The following is a 14,147-nucleotide window of genomic DNA, read 5'->3' on the forward strand; positions in this document are numbered from 1 at the left end:
CTCTAATTTCTGGTATATATCTTTTGTCTTTTTTAGTTGAAATACATCTAATTTTCCTAGTGGAGTTTTATTAAGTTATAAAATCAGAAATCAATTACTTTTTGTTATAAAATACAAATTACAGTTTGTTCTATTCACAAGAGGAAAGCAGTTATCGAACCCTCTAACAGCAATGTGAACTCTGGCTTCTTTGATGTTGTACTTATGGATTACTTAGGAGGCATGAAGACAGTGCTCCATGAAGACAATGCTTCATGAAGATAGTGCTCCATGAAGACAGTGCTCCATGAAGACAGTGCTTCATGAAGACAGTGCTCCATGAAGACAGTGCTTCATGAAGACTGCTCCATGAAGACTGCTCCATGAAGACAGTGCTCCATGAAGACAGTGCTCCATGAAGACAGTGCTCCATGAAGACTGCTCCATGAAGACAGTGCTCCATGAAGACAGTGCTCCATGAAGACAGTGCTCCATGAAGACAGTGCTCCATGAAGACAGTGCTCCATGAAGTCAGTGCTCCATGAAGTCAGTGCTCTATGAAGACTGCTCCATGAAGACAGTGCTCTATGAAGACTGCTCCATGAAGACAATGCTCCATGAAGACGGTGCTCCATGAAGACGGTGCTCCATGAAGACAGTGCTTTGTTTCTTTGAACAACAGTACACTTCCTTCACGTGAAGTACACCGTGTGAAGGGCTCGGGGAAGGAAAAACATATCTCCAGATCTTAGGTTACAGGAACCTTATAATCCGAGTGTATATATTCATTCATACTCCTGTTTGCCAAAGAACGACGCGCTTCCTAACACTTGCAGAAGTATTAGTAGCAGAGTTACAGTACAGTCTAGATTTACTGCTTTTCTTCTCTTCAGCTGTTTCCTTACTTTTCTAAGTAGTATTTAGAGCTAAAGATAGACTGGGCACAACTTCATGTGCAAATGCTTATATGCATCACAGGAGAAAAATTTAAAACAAGAAAACAACCAAATAAGCCCAGCACTTTACTCCCAGGAATTGCCACTAGCCTGCTTCTATGACACCAGGTATATGGCAGTTTTAGGGACTCAATTTTTGCCATCTATAAAATGAGGCTGTTGCAGCACAACTAACTCCAAGCTCACTTCCAAATAAAATACTCATGTAAGCCTTGATTTATGTTAGTAGATGAGTAACAAGTTTAGAGTAAGTCCATATGAGAATACAAACTTAAACACATGTAGAAATAGAAAATGACAGTGTTTTAAAAAATGTAATGTTTGCACTTAAGAGTTTCTTTTCACAATCTGAGTTTAGACAGGCTAAAGACAGACCAAGAAGACCTATTGTCTCAGTTGACTTCTCGGTACTCTCCTTTTGTAATTCTACTATTCTAATGCTCACAGGAATATAATCTAAGTGTGATAGCTAACCTTGATTGTCAACATGATTGAATTGAGAAAAGCCTAGGAGATAAAGCATAGTTCTGGGTGTGTCTGCAAGGAGGTTTCCAGAGACCACTAAATTGTAAAGGCTCGGACACAGTGAAAGTGGAAACAGACTCCTGGGAGGTGTTAGAAACTGTGGAAGGTAGGCCTTGTTGGAAGAAGGGGGCACTGGGGACTGTCTCTGAAGGGAATTTCATGCCCTTGGTCCTTCCTGTCTACTGTTTGCCATGAGGTTCTGCCCAAGCAACCATGGATTGAATCTTGTGAAACAGAGAAGCAAGTAAATAATGCCTCCATCACAGTTCTTTTTCCCAGGCAATTGTCACAGCAATTCAAAGCAGCTCTCACACTAAGGCTACGCATTCTCAGTGTACTGACTATCCCTGATCTAGTCCATGTAGAGCAGATGCTATGCTTTCTCCAATGTCACTATCCCCAGTCTAGTCCATATAAAGCATATGCCGATCACTTCAGTAGAGTCAATCAGTAAATACTTTAAGTGTTATAGGTTACAGAGTACAACAGCTCAGCTCTGCCATCCAAATGTGAAAGCAGCTACAGTCTGTATACAAACGAATGGCACTGTGGCTCTATGCCAATAAAACTTTACTTATAAGACACGGGCTGCAAAAGCCGGTTTTGTTCCATAAACTAGTTTGCCAACTACTGCTCTAGATCATATAAAGCAAAACAAGATGTGTAAAAATCAGTTATCTACTAAGGAGGCACAGTTTCAAAATAGAAAACTCTTTTTAAAAGGATCAGTTTCCTTACATTTCTCAGAATCATGAGAAATAAAAGTCTAATATAAGTGGGAATGTGTTACTGCCTTAAGTTCAGATAGGATTTCAACTTATACTATATGCTTAGGACAAACAGGCTTCCTTTCCTTTGTCAACAGGGCCATCCGTTAAGGCAATGCTGACTGCCAAGCTTTCTAGAAATCACTTACTCTGGCCTTCTGCTAAGAGCTCAAGTCCTTGACTTTTGATCTTGGCAAACAGATACCCTGTATCAAGCTTTCAATGCTACTTCATTCTTTTCTTTCCCACTAATCCAAAGACATGACCTTCTATCCTGAGCCCCAAATGCCAAGTATTTCTATCACTTACTTAGAAAAAGATGGCAAGGAATATGAACAAAGAAGAGGAGAGGGGAGGGGAAGGGAGGGGAGGGGAGGGGAGGGGAGGGGAGGGGAGGGGAGGGGAGGGGAGGGGAGGGGAGGGGAGGGGAGGGGAGGGTAGAGACAGAGCAGGCTTAGGTAAAGAGCAGGTAGCAGGAACCCCCTTGAGAAAAGACTTAATTTCAGTGAAAACTTTAGCTAGAACAAAGGACATTTTACTCGATGTGAGACACTCACTTGTGAAGAACTAAGTGATGGGGTAGCTTTATTCTTATACTCCTATCTAGATCGCACTGCTCCCAGCTGTGAAACTGACTGTTACTGAAGTTCCTGATGGGCCTCTGCTAGTTGGTAACTATGGTTACCACTTCAAAACAATATAAAATTACAAAGTAGGAGGGAACAGAAATTTGAGCAGAGGTTTCTTGAAATCTCAGAAAATGAAGCTAATAGTAACAAGACAGAATGATGTGATTTTCAGAGGAGCCATTGGAGTTCTTCATCTCTGAGCCCCACAGTCTTAGGACATTTGCCTCAGCAAGGAGTAATCCTCCAGTGGTGAGTAATCCTCCAGTGTTGATGCATTCTCTTACAGTGGACAACACCTTAGGAATCCAACTAATAACCCCATGAGGGAACTGCTGAATTTGATTTGTAACAGAGAAGCTTACTGGTAAAAAGAAACTAAGAGCACACGGCTGCTTCCTAAGAGCTCCACGTGCTATGGTCTGAGATGGGACCCATAGGATTAGAAGGAAGTTGCCTGCACACACAATACCTCCACAGGGTAAGCCAGATGGGGTCTCAGTGCTGAGTGGGTAAGGAGACAGGACTCCTACCCCTAACCAAGAAGCTACCCTACAGGTGATACTCATCAACAAAGGGAAAAACAGCTTTTCCAATGAGTGTCACTGGGTGTATCAATCACACTTCAAGGCAGGCCCCGTGCCTAGTAGTAGTTGGCCAACACAAAATGAACTCAAGTGTATCTTTGTGGTGATACATTGTGTACCCCAATAAAACTTATCTGGGGATCAGAGGACAGAGCCAGCTTGATTAGACATAGAGGCCAGACAGTGGTGGCACACACCCTTAATCCTATCACTCAGAGACAGAGATCCTGTCTGGATCTCTGTGAGTTCAAGGCTACACTGGGAACAGAGCCAGGCAGTGGTGGCACACACCTTTAATCCCAACTCTTGAGATCTCATGCTTTTGCTTGGGAAGCATACACGCCTTTAATCTCAGGAAGTAAGATGGCAGGGCAGAAAAAGGTATACAAGGTGTGAGAAAACAGAAACTCACTGTCTTGAGACTGAGGATTTCCTAGAGGTTAGGGTTTGTGGCTGGCTTGTTCTGCTTCTCTGTTCTTTCAGCTTTCACCCCAATGTCTGGCTCCAGGTTTTTTATTAATAAGACCATTTAGCAATTCATGTCACATATCTTTGTGAAATTTTCATCATTCTGCTTTGTTTGGGCCTTTTTTAAAAATCATAATGGTCTTTTACCTGTTTGCTTTGATTTTTTTTATTTTTGTGGGCTTTTTTGTTTCTTTACCTTTTTTTTTTTAAAGAGAGGAAGAACATAAAGTCAAGTGTGTAGGGGAGGATCAGGGAGGAGTTAGGAAAGAGAAAAAATATGATCAAAGTATTATTTTTTTAAATTGACCATGTCCTGGGTCTCACTATGTAACCCTGGGGTTGGCTGGAACTTGCTAAGTAGACCAGGGCCCTGCACTCACAGAGATCCCCTGCCTCTGCCCCTCAGCGCTAGGACTGCCTGCACCACCACACCTAACTTATGTCACTCTTGTTCACTGTTTGGAAAAAGATTTCTATCAAAGTTTCCTCTTTTCCAACATTAAGACTCCTTTTGAGTTATTAAATAATTCAATCATTTGATATTTGAGTGCCTGTGGTAGCAGGGCTTTCGGTGGGATAGTGTGGTGAAACAGGAGTGGTCATTTGCCAACAGTGAGAAAAAGCTAGAACTTTCATATTAGGGAACAATTTTACATTAAGTGGTGAGAACCTCAAGAAATGTTGATGTCTTTACAGGAATTTTTACACTTTAGGAAAATCTTTAATTTTATTCTCACATTTCATAACTAAATAAGTTGCATACTATTTTTAAAATAGATTTACTTTTTACTTATTATTGATGGTTGTCTGTGTGTGCATTCATGCATGTATGTGTGTGCTGAGAAGGTCCAAATCTGACTGGGCATATGTGAATGCTTGTGAAAAGATCTACAGCTTTAAGAATACCATCAAAGAGGTCCCTGATCAGACAGAAAATTGAAAACTACTGCAGACAGCCAGAAAGGTAACAGCAGAAGAACTCTTCTTGGTATCTACTTTGTCACATAGTCAAGTACAGGCTAAAATCCAGGTACTATTTGAGATGACATTATACTTACCCTGTTTATTTCTAAATCTGTTATGGAAGTATACAGTGATTTTTCTAGGAGGTTAATTCGTTCTCTGACACAGCCATAAAGGGAACCTGAAATTAGGAAAACAATGATAGTCAGCTGGATCTTCTTGGATCAGTCATGTAAAATTAATGCAATCTAATTTAGAAAATGAAGAAAATAGTAAGTAAGCATAATATAAAGTGTCATTCTTGATTTGATAAGGTATTTGTAACTGGTTGGACCTCCCAGCACCATACAAAAAAAGTGTGACTAACATATTAGTTACATTATTTTTGAAGCAAGCAAAACTAGAGAACTTATGTATATATTTTAATAAAATGGAATAAAGAAATTATCATTCTTAATACAAAACAATTCTTAAGAGTAAAAGATTAATTTGGAAACTTAAATTTTGAGATAATGAGCTACATTTTCATTTTAAAAAGTAAAGTCCTAAAAGTGAGCCACAGAAACAAAATTCTACCCAATCAAGCAACATGCAGAGAGAAAAAAGGACTTTTAGTTATAATTAAAATGAAAACAAAGCAATTGAAAATTTAAAATACTTGAGTTGGCAGTAGAGTTCTGTAGTAAAATACTTGCCTAGCCTCTATGGTGTCCTAGGTTTGCTCCCCATCACCACACAACACAGCCGCAGACAGACAGACAGACACACACACACACACACACACACACACACACACACACACACACAACACAGATAAAAAGAGAAAGAAAAAACTTAAAAGTACTTGCTGAGTTCCACGTCTGGAAAGGAGGGACCGTTCCCTATTTCTCCCTCCAAGTAACACTAAAAGCCCTGGACATATTTATCACATACATATGAAATCTGAAGACAGAGAGAAGACAGACCATGTATGGATCTCAGAACCCAAGAAAAATCATGTGAAACATTTATGAGTTTTCTTTTGTACCTTGTATATGATAGAATTGGACCCAAAGAACTTGGCAGCCTGGAAACACCCAGAAGCCAAGACCTCCCTAAAAACATCAACCAACCAAGTAACCAACCTAAACAAAATCCTGCTTGCCCTTGCCAAACAATCAGGAACAAGACAATGCAGATGAAAGCTATTTTACTTAGCCAAACACAAAAACACTGGGTGGGGGTGTGGTAGGAGTTGGGGCTCCACAGTCCCCATTCCACCATTACCAGCACAGGTCAAAGGGAAGCCTGTCTTAGTGACACTCCTCAGGCTACAACAGGAAGCCGAGTTCTCCCTGCCAAAGTAGTATCAGAGACCAGCAGTTAATCAGTGCCTCCTAGCTGATAACAAGGCCTTTCTCTATGCTGTCAACAAAGGCCATGCAGAATGCTTGGAAACTCACTTGACATTACCCTCTCTGCCAGAGGCTAGTGTCAGAGGAAAGCTAGCCTTGAGTTAGGCCTTTTACCAATACACACTACAGGGAACATGCCCCTGTAGAGGTCACATGGGGAGTATTAATATTAATGAGGCAATGAGGTACTCTTACCTCTCTCAACCAGAGAATATGGAGAAGTAACCTCCAACTTGAGTATTAAGAGAGGCAAAGTGGGGACTTGAAGTCCTACCCATGGGGTAATAATGAGGTAGCAGCCACCTTCCCATGCTGGAGCAGCAATAGCAGAGGCTAGCCAAATGAGGGGTTAGTCAAGTTTTGCTTTTTGAGACAGGGTGTTACTTTACATAGCACAGTCTAGTCTCAAGCTCAAAATCTTCCTACTTCAGTCTTCCAAGTGCTGGGAGGACAGGGATTTTGCCACCATACCCAGGAATCAGGACGTTTAACTAGATTACAGAATCTCAGAACATAGTACCCACAATGTTCAATGTCCAATGAAATGACTTATATCACAAACCAGGAGTTTTTTTTTTTAAATTTACTTTTATTATTTTTAACTCTGTGTATTCATTAATTGTTTAAGACGGGCAGGAGTTCATTATTCTATTTTTGGCTATTTTCAAAACCAGGGCCTGTGTAATAACATTTCAAAAACTGCATAGATATTTTTAAAAGTTGCCAAGCCACGGGATGAGAATGCAGCTCAGTTGGTAGAATGCTTACCAAGCCCAGGTAAACACCAGCACCACATAAAACCAGGCATCCTGATACATGCTGACAACCCCAGAATGTGGGAGGTGGAGGCACGAGAATGATAAGTTCAGGGTCATATTCAGCTAGTCTGGGCTACATAGAGCCTGTTTCAAGAAAACAAAAACAAAAACAAGCCAGCACAGTGTGGTAGCGCTTAAAAAGCCTCACTCCCCTCCCCAAGGATGGCAATACTGTTGAAACCAAAATATTCACTAGACACTCCAGATGGAAGACTGGTTACTAAACCCCATTTATTTATTTAAAAATAATAAGTGGAGCATACAATACAAAAAAAATGGAGGAGTGATAACACACATCTGTATTCCTGGCATTAGAAAGCAGAGGAGTAGTATGAGTTCAAGGGCAGCCTGGGCCACAGTGTCTTAAAAGACAGCAGGTAATCTGGGGCTGAGGAGAGGGCTCAGCAGCATGTGGGGAGGTGTTCAGTTCCTTCACCCACATGGCTGCTTTCAACCACCTGTAACTCCAGCTCCAGAGGCTCCGGCATACTCTGCTGGCCTCCTTGGGTACCAGGCATGCACACAGTACACTTACAAAATATCATACACATCAACTTTATTGTTGTTGTTTTGAGACAAAGTTTCTCTGTGTAGCTCTGGCTGACCTGGAACTTGCTCTGTAGCCCAGTCTGGCCTCAAACTCACAGAGATCCACCTGCCTCTGCCTCCTGAGTGCTGGGATTAAAGGCATGTGCCACCATGGCCTGGTAACACACACTTTTAAACTAAGATAAATAAATAAATAATAAACAAACAACAAAGAATAGGTTGTGATTTTTAAAGTCAAAAACAGAAAAACAGGGGCTGCCGAGATGGTTCAATGGATAGAGGCACTTGTTGCCACAGCACTGAGTTCAGTCCTGAAATCCACAAGGGGAAAGAGAAAACTAACTTCACAAAGTTGTCCTGACCTTCACACTGAGGCATGCACCCCTCATCATGTGCACACACACTTGCACATGTGTCCACACGCCCGCTAATGAATTTTTTCAGAGGTGGATGACTACTAAGGAACAACTCCTGAGGTTACTCTGGCCTGCCTACACACACACACACACACACACACACACACACACACACACACACACACACACACACACACGAGAAACAGAACTGTCTGTAATAATAATTTTATTTGTCATCACAATGATCATAATACTAAAAAAGACTTTAGGACCATGATTTCTCCCAAAATTTCTGAAAGAACCAAGAAATAAATACCTTATAAGCTAATCCTTTTAATATAGCTTTAACTTCCCCCCACTAATTCTTTTTCTGTATTAATGAATAAAGACCTTATTTTAAAAGATATGACCTAAGAAGGTCATTCACCTATTTCAGACCATTCAATAACTCCTCAAAACTCTTAAAATCCATAAATCTTACAAGACAGAGTTCCTCTCTTTTTAGTTTTACCTCACATCATTTTTGCTAGTCTGTTTCAGTTATTTCAAATTTTCTCACTTTAGCTGTACTTCTAAGCAGTCTTTTGTAAGTGGTCATGCCGTAAACCACTTTTTGAGTATACATCTATGAATATAAATGTGTTGCATATAGTTTAAAACTACTACTATCCAGGCTATATCCTGGTCTACTCTGAGATGTTTAATTTCTAAGTCAGCCTTTGTGCAGTTGTTTCCTCTTACATAAAACAGAGACAGAACTTACACCTCATAAGGGAATTGGGGGTGGGGGGAAGGCTTCTAATGACCAACTCGGGAAGAGCCCATGGCTCCAGAGGGTTTTAGAAGCTGTAAAGACTTCCTAAGTTTGTCACTTTGCCATGCTAACTTGTCCTCACTCCCTCTGGTTTCCTTCCTCTCCCATCTTCTACCTTTCCCATGTGCTATATCCTCAGGGTGGAAGAGAAAGATACCTCCATACCTCATCCAACTTCTCTCATAGATGAGCATTAGCATGGGGGGTTTGCTAAAGGACAGAATAAGGTGGAGGGGCTTCCTAGGTCTGTGATAAGGAAGGTACGCTAGGTTTAATAACAGAAGCCAAGCCTGTGTCAAGGAACAGGCTGATCTCTATATTAAAAACAGAACTTAGAGAACTGGTGTGTGTGTATGTGTGTGTGTGTGTGTGTGTGTGTGTGTGTGTGTGTGTGTGTGTGTGTGTGTGTGAAGTGCTATGTTGTTAAGGCAATGATTTCAAAATACTATGATCAGAAAAAAGAAAAGCAAAGTGAATGTTTTCTGATATGTTCTTATGTAAAAATCGTTACAATAAGTCTAAAAAGTAGGTATTATTTCTGCTTTATAGAGAAAAACATTGAGCTTAAACAGCTCAATTGGTTTTATTTTCTTCTTTAGTCATATTTTCCTAATTGGTCTTTATAATATTTTCATTATGAAAAGTGAAACCATTTCTGGAAAATCTCCACTTAAGTGAGAAAATTAACAGATACCAATACTAAGATGATGCAGATATCGGAATTATCTGGCAAGGACTTTAGAGCAGCATCAGTAAAATGTTCCAAAAACAATTTTGAAAACAACTGAAACAGATGGAAAAACACAAAGTTTCAGCAAAGAAAAAGAATATATTAACAAATGGATATGTTAGAAGTAAAAATACAATATCCAAAATTAAACTCACAGGATTAAGTTAAAAGCAAATGAAGATATATGAAGAATGAAGAGTGCACTTGAAGACAGATCAATAGACACAATCAAATCTGAATATAAAATCATCATTGGAGCCTTAGGGAAATGAGGACCAATCTGAGAAATGTAACATTTTTGTCTTCGAAGTTCCAAAAGGAGAGGAGAAGGACTGGACTGCATTTACTGACTGATCCCTTTACAGAACTGAGCTTTATTCTCACCTCCCACACCCACTCTGTGGTTTCACTCTCTTCATTCCCAGCATTATATCCTGTGTAATAACCATGGCTGCAAGTTCCACAGCTCCTCAAACTTCTAGCCACAGTGAGTTCAGTGTCCATCAGATTAAAGGAACATAACCAATGAACCAAAGCAATGTTGACCCACTGAGGGTTTAACTGGTTTCCTTAACTAAAATGACAATTCTTCCCTTCTACAAATGGCTAGGTGTCACAATAATCTATTTCATTTTTTTCATAACACTTAGTTACCTGAAGTTAAATATTTTTCTCTTTAATATCTGTCTCCTCCACTAAAAAGTCAGTTCCATGAAGGCCTGGACTTATATATTCTGGTCTCTGATGCACAATTTATGGTTAGCCGGGCAGTGGTGGTGCATGCCTTCAGCACTCGGGAGGCAGAGCCAGGCAGATCTCTGTGAGTTCGAGGCCAGCCTGGTCTACAGAGCAAGATCCAGGACAGGTACCAAAACTACACAGAGAAAACCTGTCTTGAAAAATAATAATAATTAAAAAATAATTTATGCTTAATTTTGTATTTGGTGGTGGATAACTGAAAACTTCTTCCTTGGGAACTCAGTTCTTAAAATGCTAATTTGAAACAAGTGTGATTTCATACACCATTTTAATATTATCGAGATAAAGCTAATACACAATAAAATATGCCAGATTTAAATATATAGAACAAAGAGTTTTAACCAAAATAAGCACTGATGTAATCACTACCATAAACATTCCTATTATCTCACCAAAATGAGTCTTCATGATGCTTTACAATCCAGGTAATTTCAGCTTCAACATAGAAAAGCTCCTACATGACTTCAATGAGAAGTGGTTTGGCTAATAGCACAAGTTTTATTCTATATGTACCAATTGAAGAAATCAAAATACGTATGTAGTTGGGTTTAGTGAGACAAAAGAAAGAACATCTTTCTCTATGTCTTCCTGACACACTCTAAATGACAACATCTTTCTTCCCTCTTCTCCAGGGAGTGTGTTCTTGAGTGTGTGTGTGTATGTGTGTGTGTGTGTGTGTGTTGGGGGGCAGTGCACATGCCCCGTGTATGCATACGCATTCAGGCCAGAAGTTAATATTGGATGCCTTCAGTATTGTCTTTGCCTTAACACTGGAGATTTGCTTAGGGTGGCTGGCCAATGAGCTAGCTCCAAGCATTCTCCTGTCTCCTTCACTGGCGCCCCCAATGCTGAGCGGTTACAGATGTGTGCCCCTGTGCCTCTGTGGCACAGGGAGTGTGTTCCCGTTCATCACTCAAGTTCTGGCTCGAGCATCTTCTCTGCACAGCTCCAATTCTTCTCTGCCCTAGGTCCCCTCCAAATGATCTCTGTGGTCCCATGACATATTACAACCACTTTCATCTCAAAATCTGTTGCACAGTTTATAAATAATCATGAGTCCATAAGGACTAGCAGACAATCCTACACATTTGTGCAAACCCAACATCTGGCATGCACAGCAAACAGTCATACTAGATGAGGAAATTACTCAATCTCATGACTCCGGTAAGACACAGCCTACCCTGCACACCTCAGCTCAGCACCTAACTCTGACATAAAATAGTTCTGTTAGGCATTTGGGCATATTCTTCTAAACTACTCTTCAAACAATTTAACTGAGTAGTCAATTCAATTAAAAAGTCACCATTTGGTAGAAAGTACAAAGCTCTCATTTAATTTTTAAAATACTGAATTTTAACAAGGATGCTTAGAAACACTGGGTAACTGCTTATTAGAATGTCATTTTTAAAAGTCTGCATATGTTTATCTAAAGATAAATTTATGATGGTTTTCCATTGCATGAACAATGAAGAATTAGTTTTACACAATAATTGGAAACAAGTTGGCTTTTCTTTAAAATTTCTTCTTAGTTCTTTTCAAATAGATTTCAGGATCCTAATCCAGCACAACAGCCTGCTTCATAAATGTCAACTTTCACTCCCCAACTGCTGCTAACGTGTTAAATGCTAGGGAAATAAGCCTACTTTTTCAAAAGCCCTAAAGAGAAAACCTGATCTTCAATTTATAATGTAAACAACATTTCAAACTGAATTCCTTACTAGAGTATTACAATTTTATAAACATATCTTAGCAATATATTTGACAAAACAATGACAGTTGCCAGTGCTCTTCTGTCCTCAGTGGAGAGAGAGAGAAGATTGTAAGAAGCAAATGAACGCCGGGCGGTGGTGGCGCACGCCTTTAATCCCAGCACTCGGGAGGCAGAGCCAGGCGGATCTCTGTGAGTTCGAGGCCAGCCTGGTCTCCAAAGCGAGTTCCAGGAAAGGCGCAAAGCTACACAGAGAAACCCTGTCTCGAAAAACCAAAAAAAAAAAAAAAAAAAAAAAAGAAGAAGCAAATGAAAAGACTCACACCGGTTGGTTAAAGTCAACAGACACTTCTAAAAACAGTTCTATTTTATCATTAAACATTCTGTACATTATCAGTAAAATTCCTATATTGTTTTTCAATTTACTGTAATAGCACTATCTTTTCCCACAACAAAATGCATCTTTCAGAATTAACAAAGATAGTATTTGTTCAAAAACATAGATGGCCAGAATTCTATTCACAGTTTAAAATGAGGACCCCAGCTTACAGCCACCACCAAAACAACTCACATGAAGCAGTAGTCTATTCCTAACACACAACATTTAGTCTGTGAGTCTGGTGTCCCTATCAAAGCCAGGTTAACCTTCGGAATTATACAGCTCTTAATTCTGTTTTGGAAAACAAACCCATCAGTGGCTCCCTGTGCTGAAGAACGAAGTCTTACCTAGCAGACTGCATTGCGAGCACACTCAGAAGCCTGCCCTTCCCTGTCTACATCTCCTACCTGTCCTCCAGTCAGTCCCTGCTGGCAGGCTGGCCCTGGTCTCCCCAGAATGTCTTCCCTACCTCCAGGCTCACAAGAAAATCCGGACCCCTCTAAACTTTTAAACCCTACTGCAAATTCCTCCAAAAAAAAAAAAAAAAAATTCCACCAAACTACATGTTTGTTCCCCATCTCTCTTAGCAAGTTTCTTAAACAGAGGTTCTGACCAGGTGTGGTAGGCAGTACATGCCTATAATCCCAGCACTTGAAAGATGGAGGAAGGAAAATCAGGAGTTCAGGCTATCCTTGGCTACATATTGAGTTTGAAGCCAGCCTGGGCTACATGAGACCTTGTTTTAAAAACAAAACAAGCAAAGAAAGCTTCATCATATATGTTTTAGTTTTTAAAAACATACTATTCCATGGATTTGTTCATCTTAAAAATCAATACTAAGTAACTGTTGAGTAACCACTGTAAAATCCATGCTACTCTTGGCATTGGCTTACAGCACAGAACAAAAATGATATCATCTCTACTGCAACAGTGCTTACACTTCTATGTAAGCAAAATGAACTATTAGGCATCGAATTTCCCACTGCTAACCAATTAGGTCATCTTTAGTTTTTACTATTATAGTAATACTATTGTGAATATAGTTCTAACACAGCTTTGTTATCCCTGGGATTGTTTACTTAGAGCCAGTTCCCAAAAGTACTATCACCAAATCAATAGCCTTGGATATGTGTATGACTTTCATGACATGTACTACTGTATTGCTTCAAATGAGTTGTCCCAATTCAAAAAGTAATGTGTGCCTATTTGGTTCCCCAGAGACCTCTTATTGTTGCTCAATAAGAAAAAATTATTATTGTTGTAATTTCCAATGAGGTTCAACTCTTTTCCGTATGTCTATTTATTCTATGTTGTCTATATTCCAATGGGAATGTCCTATACTTGCTAAAATCTTTTTATAAAGCAGTAATCATTTAAGGTTACATTTGGAAAGACTTTTAAAAAAGTTTTAATTATACAAATTTCTTTATTAAAAATGTGCTTCACTGTATAAAATCACTGCTTTACAGTTTTCTTATTTTAGATTCCTATTTTTTATATGGTTATACTAGCTTTTCAATTTTAAAAAGTTAACCATAACATCTGTATCTGGACAGGCTCAACACTACATTTTCTAACTGCTATTTGATTATTCTAAAATATAAGCAATTATACCATTGACAGATTTTATGATTATTGTTATTAAGCCCCTAAATGACATTTCCTCAATTTTAAAGAGAATTATTTTTCTTAACATATGAAGATGCTGAGTCTCAGAAAGGATAATCAAATTAAACAGGTGAAAGAGGACATTGTAAAAATGTCACTGT

At 39.4% G+C, this 14,147-nt stretch overlaps 1 protein-coding gene across 3 annotated transcripts in view; it reads right to left on the reverse strand.

The window, feature by feature from the left end:
• Ncoa1 (nuclear receptor coactivator 1) overlaps positions 1-14,147 on the reverse strand; it is a 200,938-nt gene that overhangs the window by 108,345 nt on the left and 78,446 nt on the right. For all 3 annotated transcript variants that reach the window (XM_059248683.1, XM_059248684.1, XM_059248682.1), the window contains exon 3: positions 4,967-5,052. The gene's annotated coding sequence lies outside the window, so the exon portion shown is untranslated. The remainder of the gene's footprint in view (positions 1-4,966; positions 5,053-14,147) is intronic.

The sequence above is a fragment of the Peromyscus eremicus genome, chromosome 22, assembly GCF_949786415.1.
Source record: "Peromyscus eremicus chromosome 22, PerEre_H2_v1, whole genome shotgun sequence".
NCBI lineage: Eukaryota > Metazoa > Chordata > Mammalia > Rodentia > Cricetidae > Peromyscus > Peromyscus eremicus.